Genomic DNA, 22419 nt, shown 5'->3' on the forward strand with positions numbered 1-22419 from the left:
TTATCGTAAATATCTATTGAATTACTTTGATGATTTGTTTCCACTTACCCTAAACAAAACTGAGCCAAGTGAATATTCTTCACACAAGCATATAAACAGAAAACATAACTATAGAAGAGCGTGTTCTAGAAACTAGCTATCTTTGTACAATATGAATAGGTTGACTGTAAAGCCATTTCAACTTAAGTAACCAGGGACTTGATGTGATACATGGCTGAACAAATTGAATGCCTTATTAGACAATCTAGCAAGCTATTGGATAAACTGATGCGCATTTGCCTAAAAGTTCAGATAAAATCGGGTGGGAAGGAAGAGTTATCCTTCGTGGAACTTCAACCAAACAAAGATTTTCAGTGGAGGGGAAAAAGACAATGCAAATCTAATTTTAATGCTCGTGTGTTAATCAGATGCTATCCCAGTTCCCAGGTAGGTTAAGGGAACTCCAAGTTTAATTACTGTCAATAAAATGATTAATTTAAAAATTGCTTATTTTTATAAAAACAGTGCTAAATATTAATATCAAGTGAATGTGTTGTCCATGATATTATTTTTCTACTTCGAAATAGAGTCGATCTGTGAAACTGTCGTGCCATGGTTTCAGGTAACAGTTAATAATAGATAACTTTTTTTTACCTTAACAAAATATCAAAAAGTGTAACACTACCCCAAAGTTTATTTGTATGTATGATACAATAATGCAATCAACAATTAGTTCATGTTTATGAGGATTACAGCTAGAATCCTACTGTTAATCGCATAAAGTTTATAATGTCATTATTTATCGGATCCTCGACTTCTTCAATTTCATTAAAAATACTACATATTTTTTATTTACAACAACAAAGCACAGGAGTCTATTAGCACTTTTCAAGTAGTTTAGGTCATATCCTTTGATATTTGCTTAATTCAACTTTCATAATATTCGGGGTAGTGTTACACATTTGCCTTTTTGTACACACTGACAGAGTAAATGCTGGTAAAGCCAAATAAATGTCTATCTGCTTACCTTATAACACTCGCTAATAAAACCAAATATCCATGCCCGTATTATCCTGAATATATCTAAACTGACATTTATCTTAATCTTGTGTATCAGTATGAAATAAGTCTTATTTCGGCATTGTTAACACTACCTTTCAATGATTTGTCACTCGATATTGATCTTCTCTATTAAACATACATGTGACGTTGTCAATGATAATTATACGTATTACAGAGAAATCGAAGATGTATTCAATTAGAAATGTTTCTAGTGACAGTTTACGCTTGTATTTTTTATAATTTAAACAAGAAATAAAGTAATAATTGACATGTTTTTAATTAAAATATGACATCATGCTGCTTATTGTGACGTCATATCGATCAGCGGAATCTTTACTCAACCGATTGCCGAGAGTAGCCTTTCATACCTGCAGTGTGGATAAAAACGAAAACAGGTCACAAACATGCAGCACAAGTTTTTTTTTATATACATTCGACAGACGACAGGACATGGTGAAATTTCAAATGCAGGAATTAGAGTTGTCGGCCTTTGGCTGTGCAGATTTCTTGTTTGACATTTTTAGATTTGTTTTCAAGTTAGGCTGACAGAAAATATAGGTTCTGAAGTGCGTTTTTCCATCTTTCAATTTGGTTGGTCTTAGGAATCAGGAGTAAGATTTTTTTCTACAGTAAAGGCCACAGAAGGACATTGGAGTCTCAATAGCCCTAACCTTAATATCTTTGTTCGTCTTTGGGTCTGATCATTGGCGCAATGCTGCAGTAGAGTGAAATTCAGCATCTTTAATTTGTTTAGAAATATTTTTTTTAAAAATTAAGGTTCAATTACGCATAAACTTAAGTGGGCGAAAAGATAGAGGGAAATGTTTTTGAACTTCTCGATACCACTTGCTTAAGAGTACTCCAAGGTTTTAGCGCACATCATAGCTCATGGTCAAACGGTCAAGGTCTCCAGGTCAAGGTCAAAGGTCAAGAGCACTCTTTCAGGAGATACGACTTCTCTGTAGGTTCAGGAGTCTCTGCGGCAAGACAGCGTTTTTCATTTCTGAATGACCTTGACCTTTGACCTTGACCTTTTTGGCATGTGGCAAGACAGCGTTTCCTATTTCTGAATGACCTTTGACCTTTGACATTGACCATTTAGGCACGCGAAAAGTTCGACCAGGACATCGCAAGTGTTTCTGTGTCCCTACAATCAGTTGTTTTCATTTTTTAAATGTTTCGCAACTACAGCGATTCAGCCCGACATCATCTGTGGAGGTTTCCAACTTGCAAGTGTCGCAGTTTCCAAGGGGAAGCGATAACAAACTTTTATGTACACGCGTTATTAGTAACGAAACGTGAGGTGTTTTTTTAAGACGCAGGATCAAATGCCCTCATTATTTTCAGAAAGCAGTATGACGCAATTGAAAGTGTTTTGATAAGTCGCAAATAAAAATTTCACATCACTTACGTATTAAAAATACACAGAACAATATCAATAGGCCTTTACACTGTGGTGTAAAGACCTAAACTAAATAAAAAAAAAACAAAGAAAACACGAGGTTTTTCACCTAAAAGGTGAAAAGCTCTAATAAGAGGTTTATGGCCCATGTTGTATGCCACGGTGCGGTATTTACATTGCTCTGCGCTTGCGTGGCTATGAAGCGGAAGGAAAACTCAATATTTTTTGTTGGCCCAACGCTTAATTCTTTTTTTTTTATTTGATTTATTTACTTTTGAATTCGCCGGAAATCGTGTAAAAATTCAATATTTGCTAAATCATTGGGTTGTGTGTAACCATGCCCCTTTATCTTTAATTTTAATGTATAAATTAAATTGATACTGTTCATGTATATATTTGAACTGTAATTCAATACAAGTGTGTTGTGTATTTATGATATGAGAATGTTAATCAAAATAATTATCTAAAGAATATATATACTTTTTTTTCATTTATATAATATAAAATATAGGTCCCTTTCTTTTACGAATACATGAAAAACATGTACAGGAAAAGACATTTTTGTCGACCATTTTTTTAGAACTACTTGTATAAAACCACATTCTTCAACGAATTGGATTAAAAAAAAAATATATATATATTTTTTTTTTTTATAAAAAAATAAATAAATTTGATTAATGTGATTTATATCTCATATCGCAAAAATTAAGTAGGAGATATAAATATTTAGAACTAAATTATAGTATAATAATGATTATATATAACCATACAATAGCAGAAAATAGCATGATCAGGGCGTGGTTTTTAAACGGGGTTGTTAATAATTGATATATTCATGTATCACAAAATTAAAAAAAATATGACGATTACAATTTGAGTGCAAAAATATTATATGAAAAATGTTAGTATTCTTGAGACCTGTTAGATGAAATCAAGAACATGGGGCTTGTCATTTTAAATAGGGGCCAAGAGACTCGTAAATCTCTTACAAATAACTTAGACGATCCATATTTTGTAATGCAATATAGAAGCAAAGTTGTTTATCGTAACAATGTCTGTTTGAAAAAATTATTGCCACGCATATATATGACGTAAATAGGGATTTTTAGGGGTCACAGTCAAATCAAAACACCAATGTCCACTGTTTGTTTAAAACGATCAAGATTTTGTAATGCACTAAAGAAGCAAAATTTTTTTTCGTAGCAATGTCTATTTGAAAAGTAGTTATATTTATTTACGTAATGATTATAATTTTGATGTATGTTATACGATTTAACAGAACTTGAGGCAGTTTACGCTTTATAAACCGCGTAGTGTTATATAGAACAAACGTAAACTGTCCTAAGTTATTTTATATGGTGTAACACACTTCAAAATTAAATTTATTCCTTATAATTAAATACATAAAACAAAACTAACTTTCCATACCATTTTCATGCTTTTGTTTTAATACTAAATGACATTTTAAATTACTCCTTCATTTATACAACATCCTTAGTAACAGGTGACCCAGATTAGAACGAAGCGAGTGGAGGCGGCCATTTTTGAATTTGGTGTATGGACGCTGGTTTGCGACTTCATAGTTTGCTTCTCAAATTTAAAGGTACAGTTGTTAAAAGCTGAATTAGACATAAACTCAGAATAAAGGAAATGTGAAGATTGCAGGGACAGGCCTCTCGGGGCCGTGGGTGCAGTACAAGAGGAAAGTTCGTGTTTGGAGATCGACTCGGGATTGTGAGCGGTGTCTGAAATGACGGAGCATGCTGAAAAGGATTGCTTGTATTTTGCAGTTCTACAGTAAGTATACTAAGTATTCTGTCTGTTTCTTTTATTTTATATTCAATGTTGAGAAATTTGTTCATTTTCTATTATGTCGGTTAGACTCAAATCGAATACGAATACTTTCACGCATGAGTTAATTATTGTACGTTTTTGTGCCGCCATTTGTCGCACGGCGAGTCCTCGTAAACCACGGTGTAAGTCATTTTTATTATTGCACACTTTACTCATTACTTTGATTGCATTATTAGTTACCTGTAGCTACACTGTAAACTATGCATATAGATGCGATTTTGCATAAATTGTGTTTACAGTTTGCCATGTGCTCATTGTATGATGCGCCATTTTTGTCTCAAGAGTAAATCATATAATTGTTGGCAATAATTGTATTTATATCTTAATTTGTGAATTGAATTGGACATATCAATTTTAGAACTTATCAAATAGTGATATTGAGAAATAGTTTATAGAGCTTAAGATTCACTGTATGTACTAAAGTCAGTTCAAGAAAATTTTGTATGGAAAGCAGTTAGTGTAAAAACTGAATTTGGTTTTCTGTATTTTGTAGCTCTTTACCACACACACGCACACGAACGAGCACCACGTGACTCAGTGCACACATGTGGTTATCTGTCCGCCAATAAACTATCAAACTGACTTGAGAGTTTTTGTGGCGGAATACTAAGAGTGTCGCTTATTTGTTTCCTCTGAGCCGTCGAGCCATCCTGGTTATAACAGAGGATTCATATTTACTGATTTTTAATGTCCCGACATCAGTCTAGTAATGGCGGGGGGGGGGGGGGGGCTTGCTCAATCAGATGTTGGCCAAATGTTTTACGACAAGATGCATCCACAATATTAAAACCACACCAAAATACCATCATAAACCTACAGTAGTTAGCTTAAAAAGTAAAGCGCTCTGAAAGGAGAAATTTTGGTGCAGTCCCATTCTGGGTTAAAATTTGGTGTTTTGGTAAATTAAGCATTGTTTCCATGGTATTTTTATATCATTTTTATTAATAAATACATGTGCATTTATTTGTCTTTTACATACCTTGTTTAAAAAGTTTCAAACCCCCTTCTCAATTTGTGCTTCTTTTCGCAGAATTTCAATTTTTTGTGTCTTGGAAGTTGTTTCAGTTACATTTTTGCGACATTTTACAAATTATGTTCTTTTTAATTGTTAAAGATTGGAGCAGATTTTTTTCTTAAATTAAAAAACTTATTAAAAAAATATTTACAGTCTATTTAAAATTTAGATTATGCAAATGAAAAGAGATAACATTAATCATACTCTATTCACTTTGGTATACAGATGCATTCAAAGTGTACATGTAAGGCTTACATGTAAAAAAAAAATGTAGTTTCGGAAAGATGTTGTCAAGTTGGTGTGTCCCCATACCAAGGTATGTTATACAATATTATACATGTCCCTCCATCTGTATCAGCCAATCAAATGAGGCGTTACAACCAAAATTTACCTCTTAAATCATTATGTTATATATTAAATTATATATAATAATTGCTTTTCTATGGGTTATTGTGCATCAGATTGACTTTGTTAAGAGGCCCGTGTTACCAAATAGATTTATCTATATATAGTGATAACACAAAATAGTTGGTAAATGTGCAAACATCCCAACAATACAATATTTTGCGCAAAAAGTGATGAAGAAAGAATTTAAAAAACCAAAATACAAGACACTTATGATAGAAGTTATAAAATTATCTTCTTGGATATTTATTAACACAAATAGTTGGTAAATGTACAAACATCCTTAAAATACAATACTTTGCCAAAAAGTGACCTAATTTTGGCATCAATATAATTAAATACGAAACAAACAATTATATCTGTTTTATTATGTGATTTTGCGGCACACTGGCGCATCTCAAAAAGGTTGCGTTCTAAAACGTGAATGGTACATGTATTATTGGTTACAAATTTGTTGAGTTGTCAGCTTTATTCCATGCAAGAATATTAAAAAAACTAATATATTAATATGGACTGTTTTGCCTTAAATTACGTAATAATCTCTAATGTAATATATCTGTTAATTGGATAATGACATTATATTTACAGATAATGAAAGCTTTCATATATCTAATTTAAAAAGCATAATATCAAATTAATTTCTTGTATATTTGAAGTAACAACTGTTTGAAAGTATTTTTCGTTTAATAATATACATTTGTATTTTTTTCTTTCCAGGTTTAAGGAAGCTAAATAAAAAAAAAGTAAGGCTTTAACAATTTTGACCATGATTAACTGGAAAGAATTGACGCTTTGATATACGAGAAGCTTCATAAAATTGAGTCCATACTTCAACGGGTACGTCGAACAAACACACAGTGTCTTACAGAATACCCAACAGTTCCTCCACTGAAAATCACAAACGTACAAAATTATAATGTATAACATTTAAATTGTTAACAGGATTAGCATGCTGAATCAAAATATGTCAGCTTGGTAACAAGAGAAATCTGCATGATTGTAAAAAAAAGTTTTGGCACAATTTTCACCCAAGCATAAGTTTTTAGTTCCTTATTTTTATTCTGAAACATTTTTTTTTGGTTTGGGATAGATTTTATTGTGCTAGATTAATTTACCAATACATTTAAAGATTTATCATATAAATGTCGTTATAAGATGGAACCCCATTACCCAAATATATATTTCTACAAAGATTTTCCATGAAAATGCAAACATTATGTATTAATTAAGATTTTTATGATCATATTAAAAAACATTGCCGATTTTCAATGTTAAACAGTACGTTGAAGTACCTGTTCACAAGTCATTATATTCCAGTATTTGATTTTCGTTTTTCGGTCTTGAATTGCTATTTGTTGGTTCCATGTTCACATGGTTGACAAAGGGGCATTGGCGATTAAATTACATTAGAACTAGTGCATGTACATGGATTACTATCAAATGTACGCACCAAACACGCATCTCATAGCTATCTCGTAGCTATCTCGTAGCCATTATTACACTTATGATTTAAAGGGCCACATGAGCACCTTCGAGTCGAATGCTTAGGACCATAATCTTCACGTGAAATCTGTAATCACTTAGAAATCAGCGCTGGCAGTAAGGCGTTTGTCAACAAATGGACTTATACAATGCAGTTGAAGAAATAGAATTTGTATCATATTAAAATGAGTGTTTGTAAATGTGAGCATGGGACTAGTAGATAATGATTTAAATATTTTTTTGTGTGCAAAAAGCTTGAAAAAAAATCATTATGCCTTTCCTGACGCAATTTGAAGAACTAGCAACAGTGCGACATTTAAGTCCGGACATGACAAGGTCCGGGCTTTTCGCTACCATTTCCGTTGGACATAGCTTACTTTTGTTTATATATCTTAGTGGGACATTTTACTTTGATCCTATCATGTCAGCATGAATGTACACATTGCTCTAGTTTTCTTATAATTGTCTCTCAAATATCAAAATCCCATGGGATTTTGGTGGGATTTTTCATCCCATCTCAAACCCCACCAAAATCCCATGGGAGAAAAAGTACTGTGGGATAAATCGTCCCATGTGGGAGAAAAAATCCCATAATTGTTAAAAGGTGGGATTAATTCTTCCATATAGGACAAAAAATCCCACAAAATAAAGAAAATGGGATATATCCCATGATTTTTCACATAGGATAAATGTTCCCATATATCACAGATATTTTTCTCATGATTTCTCATAATAAATTATTTTCTTTTGCTATTTCACCTTAATTTGCACATAACATTAAACTCTGTCTCATAGTAATTGATTGGATCAAGAACTGTACAAACATTTCATGTTTTCATCTGATATTAATCTTTTAAAGGCATGTGAGAATGCATTGTGTTGATTTTCCCAAATACTGTAGGTGCATGTTTGCTATAAAATGCAGATTCTAATCCTCAATTAATAGTTATTATTTGGTTCTTCATTTTTAATCCATATAATTAGACTTTCGTGTTATCTATCTCTTAAGAACTTATAATTTCATTACATATTATATAGCTCTTTCTTGTAATTACCATAGGCACTTCCCACCTAAAATCAGTGTATAAAAAATCCATCCCGAAAAGAGATGAATATTTGGCACAATGATGTATAGATGGTGAGCGTTTAACAGGTGCGGTTCTTTACCTCAGCAGATAAGAATGACCTTTGTTGCTGTGCAGTACTAATGCAACGCTTAAAAAATACCTTATGCAGATTGTAAGCAACCAAATGTTTACCCAATGATGACGTTTTTTCATATCTAATGCTCATAAACTTCATGTAGTCATTTCTCAACTCTGATGATCAGACTAATGTTCCCAGTGATGTTCCTAGTTTCCATCTTGGAGTGTAATAATTATGTTGAATTACGAACCCGATTGTTAAATACCCCCCCCCCCCCCCTTTAAAGGAATATTCGGAATACTAAGACAATCTCATATCATGTTTCATGGAGTCAGGTGCACAGAACAAGAACCACATCACCACATCGTCAATAACGGCGATTGTCTACGCCGCATTGTTACCCATTGAACGGATTTTTTTTAAATAAAAGAGAGTAAAATATTGGGAAAAAAATGTTTTATATTGACTTCAAAATCATGCTAAAATAACTGTATCAAGTTTTGTAGTTTAATTAAGTCATTAAAGTGAGACTGTTTGGGGTTTTTTTCAATGTGATTGTTGTTGTTTTGATACATGTAAGAAGGTAACAAGACTTCAAATTGTCGCTAAGTTTACATGATAAATTTAACAAACGCTATTTCTATAGGTTGGTTGCACCGAGCTCAGCTTGAACGAGTTTCTGTACTTGTGTATATTACCTGCAAACAGTAGATCAAATAAGTGTATTTTAAAAATACATGCACATACATAGTACAGAAAACCAAAGGTGGCAATGTTGCAAACATCAACCCGTAATTATAAATTGCCAGACTGTCACCTTGATTAATATTCTTACCCCTCGGTGGTTCGTATTGTATATACATGTAATTATATCCCCGGATGTTTAAGACTTGTTACCTGTAATTAAATCCGCGATGTACGGTTCTAGGATAACACAAAAGTGAAATTTTTGTTTAAAATTCAATTTACTGGTTACAATATTATTTCCCTATAAATTAAATTATAAATGAATTAATCATTTTCCAAATGTTTCATTTTTTGAAATCTCTCTCTCTCTCTCTCTCTCTCTCTCTCTCTCTCTCTCTCTCATTATTTGCTTGCTTAAGTACTGCTTTAAAGTATACCGGTATCGGTATCTAGACTACCTACATGTATAGTGCGGTCAATTTTTGATATAATGGAGATCTATGTGTAAAAAATCCTGAAAATTTTACTGCGGTCGCATAAGTACTTTTCGAGATATTTGGGGAAAACCCGATTTCACACCTTCAGAACGATTTTTAATCAAGCCGATTTGGCGCGGGATGAACTGTGGCGTCACGGGGTCAACTACTATAATAATTATGAGAAACAAGAATATCGTATGATAACTGTTTGTTTTCTTGCGTTGCTTTTTCGATATCTGAACATTTTTTTTTTTTATTTCCTTATCAACACTGAATGACTAAATATACTGTTGTTTGAGTTTAAACCCATATTTTATCGAACAAAAATGCCGAATTCGGAAACTTGTTAACGTTTGCTTCATGAATTTAGTCAAATAATTGTGACACATTTTGCATCACATGTGTATTCTATGTAGCAAATTGACAATCAATCAAGGCACTATTGTTATAAGAAACCTATTTTTTAAACATTTTTCGGATGTTTTTTCGTGACATTAATAATGATATTGATAAATTTATATGTTTTGTAAAAGGTGACGTTGGGGTCTATTCCTCGTATGAGACATAAAATTCAGGCACGAAGCATCAGTCGGGGGGGGGGGGGGGGGGGGCTTGCATTTACCATGTTTACATATAAAAAAATTAATTATCATGGAGCCTCCCCCCCCTCTCATTTTTGGGGGAGTATGTAAGTATTAATTAAGGAAATTAAGAGTGAAATTGAAGTAACAGATGTATACCACGCCAGCTCCCGCCCTCCCCCACGGATAAAGATATAGAAGATTTTCAATGTCCCCTTTATTTTTTTTTATTTTTTTTTGTTTGCTTGTCAAGATTTTTTGGATGAGTCTGAGATGTAATTTCAGGCAGGTAGCATCGTTTTTTAATTTGGGGGAGGGGGGGGGGGGTCAAAAACGATGCTACCTGCCCGAAATTACATCAATATTGCCCGATTATTCATTTTAATATTGATTTCGGACTTATAACAATCAAAATACAATCAAAATAGCATGCACATTTTAACAAACAATCGAGGGATTATTAACGGATCAAGGAGAAAGTCCAAGATGGCCGCATGATGAAGTGTGTCTCGTAACTTCTTTGAAAATTAATACGATAATGGAATTTTATTTTACACGTATTTACATCCTTTGTCAAGATATGTTAAAGTTTCTTTCAGTTTTAATAATGATTCAGTGTCAGTATAACAATTTAATTAAGCTATTTGGAGTTAAATTGCTGACTATAGCGCTCGAAAGAAAGGTGTTCTTTATTGGACAAGAAATTAAGACCAGGGTCGTAATTACTTCCGAAATTATTACTTCATTATTACTTGATTGCATTTTTTAAACAAGGTTTAAATTGCTGAATTGTGATGTTTGTCATTTTTTAAAAGATAAGTAACAATTAAGGCATATTTTGAACATTAGTTTCTTTTTGATAGTCGCATGCATGATTCTTTGACCACTGATTGACGGACTATACCCGTGTATTAGCTAATGAATGCTTATTTTACACAGTCTAATTTGATTTCTGTTTTAGCTGTCAATAATCGAGTAGCTAATTATACACAAATCAATTTACTAGTCTAGAGGTGTGAAACCTCCTCTTTGTTCACCAGACTCGTGTACCATGTGTATACATACCCCAGACACACACGTGTCTGGAGCAGTAGCTTCGTTAGTTTACCTGTGTCATCGTCTCAGGTCAATCGTGTATGAAGGGAGATTATGTAATCAACAACTGAATAATGAACATCAATCTGTCCATGCAAGCATTTAAGATATCGTAATCATCGGTAAAAAAGCCGACGAGAATAGCCAAAATCCTAATTTAAAAAGAAACTTGATTGTAACAAAATAATTACGGATACAAATTTCTAAAGCTACAATACTTTAAATAACTAGATACGTCAAAACATCAGAGCTATATCAATTTTTTAAATTTTTGACTGCAAAATCGAATTTATTTTGTAATGCTTTTTAAGGTAATTACTTCCTGTTGATCTCATAACCTCTCTTCCGCATGTTGAATAAGCAAATTAATAAAATAATGTTAAATATGTCGCCTAAATTATAGTTATATTATGTAAGTACAACAAATAATTTTCTATAATATCAAACTGCTAGCATTCATGCCATAAATACTCCATTTCATAGAGCTTTATTTGTGATGCTGAATAAGTTAATATATTATTCACCAATTCCTATATATTTGCTTTGTTTATCTGTGTATATTTAATATTCATGTCGTTATGCATGTACATGTATATCGAGAAGGTCATTGTGTACACAGCACACAAGTCAGTGTTTTTGTCTAGATTTTTGTTTTCTCTCAAGTTGTGATTAATTTTGCTCTCAATTATAAACTTGTATTAGTCATGAAGAAATTTTGGAGAAAAATCAGTGCCGCGAGCGTGATTTGATCCCACGTTAGTACAATAGTGCTACTCACATCGCCCTCCGCGCAGCCACTGCGCCACTCGCGCTTTAATTGTACAAGCATTTTTTTTTAAATATAAGGTAAGGCTATCTTTTTAAAAAGGAAAAAAACTTAAAATCAATAAAAGTAAAGCTAATTTTTTCTTCGGAATAATAAATTCTTAAAAATATAGAGTATTTCACCCCTTGTTATGGTTCTTTATTCAAAATTTGAATAATTACTTTTTGATGTTTTATAGTACTACCAGGGACATTTGTATATCACCGCCTGACATGGAATGCACCGATCCAGCTTTTTTTCCTTGGGGAGGTGGGGTTCGGAGTGACATTTTAGTTTGCCAGGAGGTCAGAGGCGTATTTTCGATATTTCTTATGTAAATTTAAATTTTCAAGGGGGTCCGTCCGGTCAATGATACGCGTTTTGTCACTGCCGGTTTGATACTCAGCTTAGCATTAGCTTTGAAATTCGTTATCATTTATATGTTCTAATTAGAAACCAATTATATTTTTTTTATTATAGCCGAAGCACTTGTTCATTCTTGAAAATAATTCTCAAAATCATGCATGTATTGCATTTAACTTGGTTTTACACGAAATAATTTAATTGAATGATCAGCCCAAATTTGTGGCATCCCGTTTAATACATGTTAAGAAGCCCGATAATTAACAGTGTTTTAAAACTTACGCACATTTGTATTGATTGGCAAAATGTGAATATAATAATCTTCGTTTCGGGATGGCATTGTAACAGGCTTAGCAAAACCAGGGACGCTGGTGTCTCACTGGCAAGAAAACTACCAATTTACTTAAAATGATATATGTCGCATTGATCCACATAAATATCTTATGCCAAAAGCTATCTGATTAATTAATTCAAAAATTCATTAATATTGATAGTAAAGAATAAAAGTTGGTTAATAATGTTTACATTCACGTAATAATAACCGTGTTTGATTTCGTAGAGACGGAAGACCTTAATGATAAGTGTTCGGTAAAAATTTCTCGCTTCTGAACTTCCAGTAAAAAAAAAAAATAATAAGAACGCAGAACCTTAAGAATGGATGAAAAACAATCCAAAATTAATATAAAGATTCACAATTCACTCCTTGTATGTGCCAAATTTCCATTTTATCATGCAACTTGATAAACTGGTTCACAGCCAGTTTCCAAAACTCGGAAGTGGAGTGAAGACAAACGAGGGGAATACTTTTGCTATCATGAGCAGTAAGTACATGTATGTTCTTAATTATTTTCTTCATCCAATTTTAGCCTACAGCGAGTTCACCTGTGTCACGTGTTTCTGTTCAATCTGGTATCTGCTCGCACGTGTCTTACACGTGTATATCTCCATTCTTTGTAGAACAATAGGGTGCTAATTAATATACACAGACTGACACCTGTAGATACTGCCATGTGAATTGGTAGATGCTTTAGGACAATGGGATAGTAATTAGGTATACACAGAATGTGTCTCCTTGGTCAGTTGACTTATCTATGAGAAATTCATAATGAACACAACAAAGACTTTTAATGCTACATGTACACAGCTGGCACATGTAAAGCTTATTTGTAATTGACTTCAACACAATATTTAAAAGTTATTAAAATGATATTATAAATAAAATGAATGTGCAAGTAATAAAATGTTGAAAGAGTAGATTATCATATATAGTCAATGTAATACAAATCATTGCATTCACAAAACTATAATTATATGCATTGATCTATATTGATAAAGTTTAAATACAGTTTTGTAACTACACTTGTATTGTTTTCATTTTAAGGAAATATTTATAAGTAATATGAACAGATCCATATTTCAATTTTATCATTAGTACAATTGGCAACATTTTAAAAAACATTATATAGTCTGGCATCATGTCTATTATAGACTGTGCACTGTTGCATTCTCTCATGGGGGGGGGGGGGAGGGTGGAGACTTTTTTCAGGACCCGTTTCTGTCGTTATAGTCAAATTATTTTACTACTCCTATTACAAAGTAAACTAATATGTCAACTTATATTCTTCCAAAAATATTATACATGTGTATAAAATTATCAATTATTAATGTCTTTATGCAAAGCATATTTTTACCAAAAATTATTTATTTGATGTAATATATATCATATACCATATGATGATTGTAAAAACTTGAATAACTTAATTGAATGAGCTGGTCATCTAAGATAGTCTTACCAATTTTTATATAAGTCCGTTGAATGATTTAAGTTATATGTAAGTAAGTAAATCATTTATTATTGTGACATGTGTATCTTTTACAACTGAGTAGTATACAATTACATAAATCAAACACCTGCCCATTGGACCTATGATAAGTCACTGTTAACACTAAGTTATGATTTTATGCATGGGCAAGAACTTAATTTGTCTTAATTAAAATGCAGAATGAATAAAATTTGCAGCTTGTCTTGGAAAATTACAAATGAGAGTTTGAATTTAGAAACTAGAGAAATTAGAGAGATTATTTGGAAAAATAACAATTTGATATAGTTTTTTTCTGAGATTGTAATCTAAGTTCATTTTAGAAGAAATTGGAATGTGTCCTCTACATGTATTTTGTCTACAGAGTTTTCATGTGCACTCTGAGTCTAGACAAGTTCACCCTGAAATTGTGCAGTCTCTATTTTCAGGGGTAGTATTAGGACTATATACCCGACACCGAAACTGTGCCATTGTTGATCTAGCTAACAATATGTTTAGGAATGTTCATTGAGATGTTATTTTCTAGGCAAACATTTTCCTTTGATAGTTTGTATGTTCTTAATTTAGGAGTATTTAATGTGGATATATCCATTTGCCATCTTAGTTCATGTTCTAACGGCTGTTTGCTAATAAAATGAGTTAATATATACATGAAGTACATGGGGGCATATTTTCATAATATCTACATCATCTAGAATAGACATTGTGCTTTTATGAATAGTCCTTGTTACACTACTACATGTACATTTTAATACGTGTATTGTCAAACAACAATTTATGTACATGATATACCATATGACTGCCCAGAAAGACAACAACTTCAGTAAATAATGAGTAACATAAATACAAGGCTTTTAGTTACTAAAACATCTTGTCAATGAATAGAAGAAGTCGATCAGAAATAATTAAGTACTACATATAGGTAAAGTAGTTCTGCAAGTTAAAAATCAGAATTAATCCTTTAAAACCTATGGCCAAAAACTTTCAGAGAGAGAGAGAGAGAGAAAGAGCTAGAACATACCCGGTATATATAATTATGTTCATAATTTACTTTGAAACAAACCAAAATCATTCATTAGGAGAGAGAGAGAGAGAGAGAGAGAGAGAGAGTTGTTGAACATTAGGGTTCACTGGTTAAAAATACATGTACCTGGTATGTATTCAGAGCTTTATTTAAGGTCATTGAGCATTGTTTAGTAGAGTATTAGGAAAAATTTAATATGTAACATAACTATTGAATAAACATTTAAGTGTTTGTAGTATAACCTCACAATATCCATAAAAGTACTACTGAGACCAACATAATACAACTGCATGATAAATAAATGTTATTTAAGAAATTAATGGGTTCTAGCCTCTAGCTGATCCGCCATTCAGTAAATATTTTAAAACAATCTTGACTAATAAATGTCAATCATATAATAATGATTCCAATATAAGTCAGATGAGCAAATCTAATATTTTGAGGCTGTATTAGCTATAATTTTTGAGAACCTTAAATTTATCTCAATGATGGGACCCAGTTCATTTAACAGGCATGGGGCAATGACTTTTTTCATAAAGGAAAAGCATGGGACAAAAACTTCCTTAGTATTAATTAAGTACCTGTGGGATGAACACTTTTTTAAAATAAGTTACAATTCCCAACTCAAGAGGAACAATTAATATCTTTAAACATATTTTATTTAAAAAAAAATAATAATTTAGGAGGGAGTTACTCCCATTATTATTCAAAACTGTCTGACTTGCTCTCTTTAATTTACACTAAAATTCTATGAAAAGATGAAATTAGAAAGCTTATGCAATTCTGAGAAAAAATATGCATCATATTGCCAATTCCATTGAGGTTTAAGAAAAATATAGCCATTTAAGTGAACCTACCATTTCCCCACTCCTCTATTTAACACAGATTCATGGGGCTCTCCTTTAGTAAAACATATTAACTTAATCTTTTAAACATCAATTGTTGTTCAACCTCCTTGAATAAGAAACCTTATTCAGTACTACATACATCTACATAATATTACCATGATAAAAGCATCAAATCACTTAGAAATACTCTTACATGTATTACACTCCCCGTATTTTGATTGTCAGAAAAAGCATTTATAGTTTGAAATATTTTACCTAATATTATGAAACTTGTTGCAATTTTCTTGGGTCATTTCTTACACATATTTGAAATAATCATCACTGATGCTAAGAAATCGCTCTTTTTTGGTAAATTGGATGATTTGTAGCATTTTTATTCACAACTAGACATGCCATCCTGCATGTGTTTTTTTTTGTTTCCATGAAAATGGAAGTTAACAATCATATTTAGTGAATATCTTATCTATTCTGGTTTCTAGTCTCCTTTTGATAAACAGTAGGACCTGCAAGTATGATATACCTACCTTTAATTTAAATAAAATTAAAACACACCAGGGTTACGCTGGAGATGGATATATATATAAGAATTTCATGAAAAATGTTCAATTTTTACATGTATTTCTACATTTTTGACGCATATCTATATACAATAAAAGGGTAAAAATATGTTGATTCTTGTTCGTTTCAATAGTAGTACCGTAATTATAGTAGCTAGATGTTATTTGAAGGTCAAGTGTACCTTTACATATCATACATGTATACGTAATGAAAGAATGGAGATGATTTTTTAACTAATGTAAAAACATCTTAAATATCACTTTTGCACAGGATACATACACTTGGGTTTTTAAGGTTGATACTATAATAACTACATTTGTTTACATGTAATTACATTTGTATTACATTTGACAGAAACATATTCTTTAAAAAAAAAAATGGGTTTATAATTTGTCCGGTTTCTTATTGGTATTTCATAAAACCAGAGAGCAACTTCACTGCAGATCTATAAATTTAATGATTAAATTGATAAAAACTGTTTTAAAAGTATTAATTTATTTTTATCTCAGTAATTAACTTAAGCCTATAAATTGTCATCAGAATAGGAAATTCCAACTTTCTGGGTAGGCCAAATTTTACTCAAGTGGTGGCCATTCTACACATGTAACCGAAGAGGGAGTATTAATAAACTCTCCTTCTGTATGTATATAAAAATAATTGTTTACATTGTACCTTTTGTAATCAAGTCTCCCAAAAGAAGTTTGGAGACATTGTTTTTGACAGCTAGCGGTTTCTTCTTTTTCTTCTTTCTTGCCTCTGAACTTGTCCATCACTTTTCTCAGAGATGGCTGCATGAACAGAGTTGTACACAACTCTAGATCTAGAATATGATAGGCCTGCATACCCTGTTTTAAAATTTAAATTTTTTGTTTTTAAATTGGGGTTGGGCAACCATAGTTTTGGGGGTCAAATAGGGGTGGGGTCTGACACTGAATCCGTAGGGGAAAATTATACACTATATTGTAAATGGTTATCACTTGAAAACCGTTAAAGATATTGACATGGATTTTTCAAATGCTAAATATATTGAGTGTTAATTATGGTCAATACATGGTACATTATAGATATGATCTCTGGGGACTATATATATTCCCCAACCCCGAGGTTTGGGAAATTACTTAATATTTAAAAAACTGTGACTCCTCACCCCTAAACCATATAAATTCTTGTTCCTTGTGCAATGGGGCATCATATGGTATATAGGTTATGGCCATATGGGGGTGGTTCCGTCTACCCCTGAAACAGGAAGTGCCCTAATTTAAATATCTCATTAAATTCCTATGAGATCCCCAACCTCAAACTACTTATATTCTTGTTCTTTGTGTTAAGGGGCATCAAATGGTATGTAGGTTATGGGCCCTTGGGGTTGTCCTGGCCCCCATTGAACAGGAAGTGTCCAAATATCTCGAAAATGGTTGAGATCCCCACCCCTAAACCAAATAAATTCTTGTTCCTTGTGTCAAGGGGCATCAAATAGTATATAGGTCATGGGCCTCAAGGGTGGTCATGACCCCCCCCCCCCCCTTTGAACAGGAAGTGCCCAAATATCTTGAAAACAGTTGAGATCCCTGCCCATAAATCATATATATTCTTGTTCCTTGGGTCATGCCGGTTCACCTGATGTACAGTATCAAATCAAAATTGAAAACAAAAATGAGTCTCCTTGCAGCAGTGAAAAGTAAGAGTTTATAGGTTTACATAAACAGAAATATTTTCATTAATATTCAATAGAATTGGTAATTTTTGGTATTTATTTTCTCAGACTTTGTTAAATCTTATTGTTATAAGCTCTATTAAGTCATTTCAAGAAGAATATGTTATTGATGGTACATATAATTTAGCATGTGTAATTCATTAGATGGATATAATGACATTATCTAATAAATTAATACATTGGTTGTTTGAATATTGGTTTTACTAGACTATATGATCAGACAATTGAATCATAAGTGTTTAGTTAACCCCAACATACAATCAATCAAGATGATGTATTTAGAGGACTTTTTATCCTCTGGGATAAAATATCCCAACATGGTCATTCATAGGATTTTAAATCCTATAAAAGCCTTTTATAGGATTAATTATCCTATCAACACCAAAGATGGGAGAAAAAATCCCACGGGAGTTTATATCCCACAAAGATTTTTTTCTCCCATGGGATTTTGGTGGGGTTTGAGATGGGATGAAAAATCCCACCAAAATCCCATGGGATTTTTATATTTGAGAGACAATTATAAGGAAACTAGAGCAATGTGTACATTCATGCTGACATGATAGGATCAAAGTAAAATGTCCCACCAAGATATATAAACAAAAGTAAGCTATGTCCAACGGAAATGGTAGCGAAAAGCCCGGACCTTGTCATGTCCGGACTTAAATGTCGCACTGTTTAGCATTTCCTAAACGTGGTAGTATTTTTATAGTAACCCATGATGCATTTCAACTCATTCAAATGTCATTCAGCTGATTGGTCAGTTTGTAGATTACGTTGGTGCCTCATTTAGTATGTAAATTTATTCCGATGTCACATAACATAGTTTCCTCGACCTCTTAATGTCATCCGTGCCGAAGTATCAAGTATCATGTGCTCGCTATGCTTGTTTTGATCAAGTGACAGACTATTTTTCCCGCGTTGACAGAGGTGTAAGCGAAGCTTATGAAGCACGATCTCTGGTGAAAGAATAACATCAGGGATGTTTCATTTTTATGAATAGTTTTTACGACTTAAATTATAAAACTTTCAAAAAGTCAATGCCTAAAATGAACTGCCATACACATGTTCTTCAGAAATGCGGATTTAGTCTGCTTCTTTTTAAAATTACCAAAAACACATATCAGTTGCAATGTTAAGAAATATTTTGTTGTTATTGTATAAATAATGCATTACTGGCCACTTAATGTAATTGGTACAAAGCAAACTATCATTTGATAGCTTGTGATTCTTACATACCTCAGTGGTATACCCCCTACAGGGAAGTACCATGAAGGAAGGCCAGGGAGATCTAATGCGAGTCACACAGCTTTTGTCTGAATAAGTGTACTCCATTGCTTAAATGTGAATAAAAAACATAAACATAGTTAAAAGGGGGTCAAAATAGTGTTTAAAACATTGTGAGATTACCATGCCTCTGTGATTATATTTAAAATATATAATTGCAATATATTGCAACTGTCTTAGAGCAGTTTTCAATCTAAACAGTGATATTATAATGGAATATTAACCAGAGGTATCGCTAATGAAAAGTTATACGAGCACAGAAAAGTGAAATAAAGGAATTCAATTCATATTCAACCGCAATAATCATTAAGAATGTGTGAAACGTTTTTGTTTATGTAATGATTTGTGCATACAATAATACTGAGATAAAATCAAACTAAACTAACAAGAGCAGCATTTAATGTAGAAAGGTCCTTCTTGGGGAATTCTTGTCCATCCACTGACATAGCCTTTGTTTTTACAGATAGTTCCCCGAGGTCTTCTTGCCGATATAAAATACACCTGTTGATAGAAGAACTCGATTACCGGCATGCTATTTCAGGTAAATAATTTCATATTCAGAACTTTGGATTTTGTACAAAAATGAAAAACGAAACGAAAAGACGATTGAAGCCGATTGAAACAAACAATAGGAGATTTCGAAGCTTTAAATGACTGTCTGTACGAATTATCTGCAAAAGGAGCAAATGAATTAACTAATTATTTCATGTTAGCGCTTCCAGAACTTCATATAGAGAACTCTAGACGAACCCTGTAGCGAGCACTAGACAGGCGCGGGGGCGGGACACAGCTCGGAGTCCCGAACGAAGGACCGTCAACAAACGTGACCATTCCATTCCCCGGACAGAACTTGACTTCCGGTTCGAAGAGTTCCGGTTCAGCGTCTGAAAAAAGGTCCCCATCTTTCTGTGTAACAATTGATAATAAAGTACTAAATGGAAGGTCAAGGAGAAATATCACATTTATGTGTTTATTTAAACAATAAAATGCTTGTTTTGATGATTCATGAAGGTAACGGCATTTCAGAAAAGAAAATTACATAACCCGCTAGGTTTAACGCGGGTTATGTATTTTTTCTGCAATGATCGCTAACTTTATAACCAGCATGAATCGTTTAAAAAGCAGTTTTTTCATATAAAATATTACATCTTCCATTTAACAAGTTCAAAAAAAATGTCGAAATATTAAGTAAGGGTAACTAAATTATTGTAAATATACATCAGAATGTTAGATTTTAAAAAAACCCAAATCGTCTTGTATGGGAATTCGACTCTGATATCTCCATGATTTTTGTGCAGTCCGCGACAAATGTGGCCAATGAAACACAAAGATATAAAATATTGCTGTTGTAAAGTATACTACACCCAATTTCTGGACGCACTCGTATAAAAATATCTTTAAAACTTCAATTAATCTGGTAGAACTACATTTAAATACCCATCTGCAGTGTATACTGACAAAAATCAAAGTACTGAAGAACTGAAAGCCGTGCTCTTTTGGTGTGTTTTTATATATATTGTGTAGTAAAGACTGAAAATCTCTCTCTCTCTCTCTCTCTCTCTCTCTCTCTCTCTCTCTCTCTCTCTCTCTCTCTCTCTCTCTCTCTCTCTCTCTTTTAATGTAGGCAAAGCGTCAAATTTTGTAAGCGGCTATAGACAAAAATATGCCTGTCTAGTAGAAAAAAAATTCAACAGTTACTGCCTTGAATTTTGCAAGAAGCGTTATATATTCAAACGTTATATATTCAATCCCCATTCCTTCAACGCGCAGCAAAGTAGTCCATGCAAATTCATGCGCATTGTTTGTATCCAAAATGCATAGTCTTGTTTTTAAAACACGTTATTGATAAGAAAGCTAAAAAATAGAAAATTCTCTCGAAATTAATAAAAAGAAACAAAATAACAACATTTTTGACAAAACGTGGCTCTTTGTGTAAGTATTTGGTATAGCGGAAGCTTTTACTTTGACGTTGTTTGGTTTTTTGTTTACCTTTGAAGTTGTGCTAATTATAGTAACATTGCGATTTGCCTGCCTACAGCAATGGCTCTGCTTTCAGCGGAGACCGGCTAAAAAAAGATGTCTTTTCACTATAACATCTTTACTTTTATACTTTTGTTGCTAAAATACTACATCTAACATGTTAGAATAGAAATCGCCACCATGCATGTACAAGCATTGAATTGTCTCATTGGTATATAAAAAGTAAGACAGAAAAGAATAGATGTTCGTCTTGCAGTACTCACAAGCTCCCCTAGGGAATATGGGGAGGGACCCTGACTCCCCTCTACAAACTAGCAACGTTATCACCAGAATAGTTTCAGCAAGGAACCACATCGCTAATGTCTTAAGTTAACAGTTTAACTCATTGAATCTGTTTGTTGATCAAGTGTATATTTATACCTTTCTAATTGTATGCACTCGAATAATTGATCAATTTTTAAAGCAATTAAAACCGTATTTAATTTCATAGAGGGCTTTTACGGTCTTTTGACGACTTTATTTCATTGAATCAATGCTTAAACTGTTTAAGTGTATGACAGATGTCGCTATAAATCATATATCTGTAGTAATTAAGATTTTCCTGGAAAATTACCTGCAAGAACTATCTGTACATGTGTCTATCAACAAAAACAAAACAAACAGTGTACTGATAGAAAATCACACGCACAAATTGATTACGTATACAACATTCTGACTAACTAGCTGTACATGTACATGTCAACAAAAAAACAAGAATAGTGATTTTATAGAAAATCACTATTACATGTACTATTAGATTCACTTTAATGAAGTTGTTCCCTATTTCTTCTTTGTCC

At 32.6% G+C, this 22419-nt stretch overlaps 1 long non-coding RNA gene and 1 pseudogene across 1 annotated transcript; one reads left to right on the top strand and one right to left on the bottom strand.

Annotated features, from left to right (window-relative positions):
• Positions 1-6457: 6457 nt before the first annotated feature.
• LOC128162421 (uncharacterized) lies at positions 6458-22014 on the bottom strand (annotated as a pseudogene).
• On the top strand, positions 6468-20519 carry LOC128162422 (uncharacterized). The gene is made up of 3 exons (XR_008240663.1): positions 6468-6554; positions 20067-20144; positions 20317-20519. It is a non-coding gene; the product is annotated as an uncharacterized LOC128162422 (long non-coding RNA).
• Positions 22015-22419: the final 405 nt, after the last annotated feature.

This window comes from Crassostrea angulata, chromosome 9 (genome assembly GCF_025612915.1).
Source record: "Crassostrea angulata isolate pt1a10 chromosome 9, ASM2561291v2, whole genome shotgun sequence".
Lineage (NCBI taxonomy): Eukaryota > Metazoa > Mollusca > Bivalvia > Ostreida > Ostreidae > Magallana > Magallana angulata.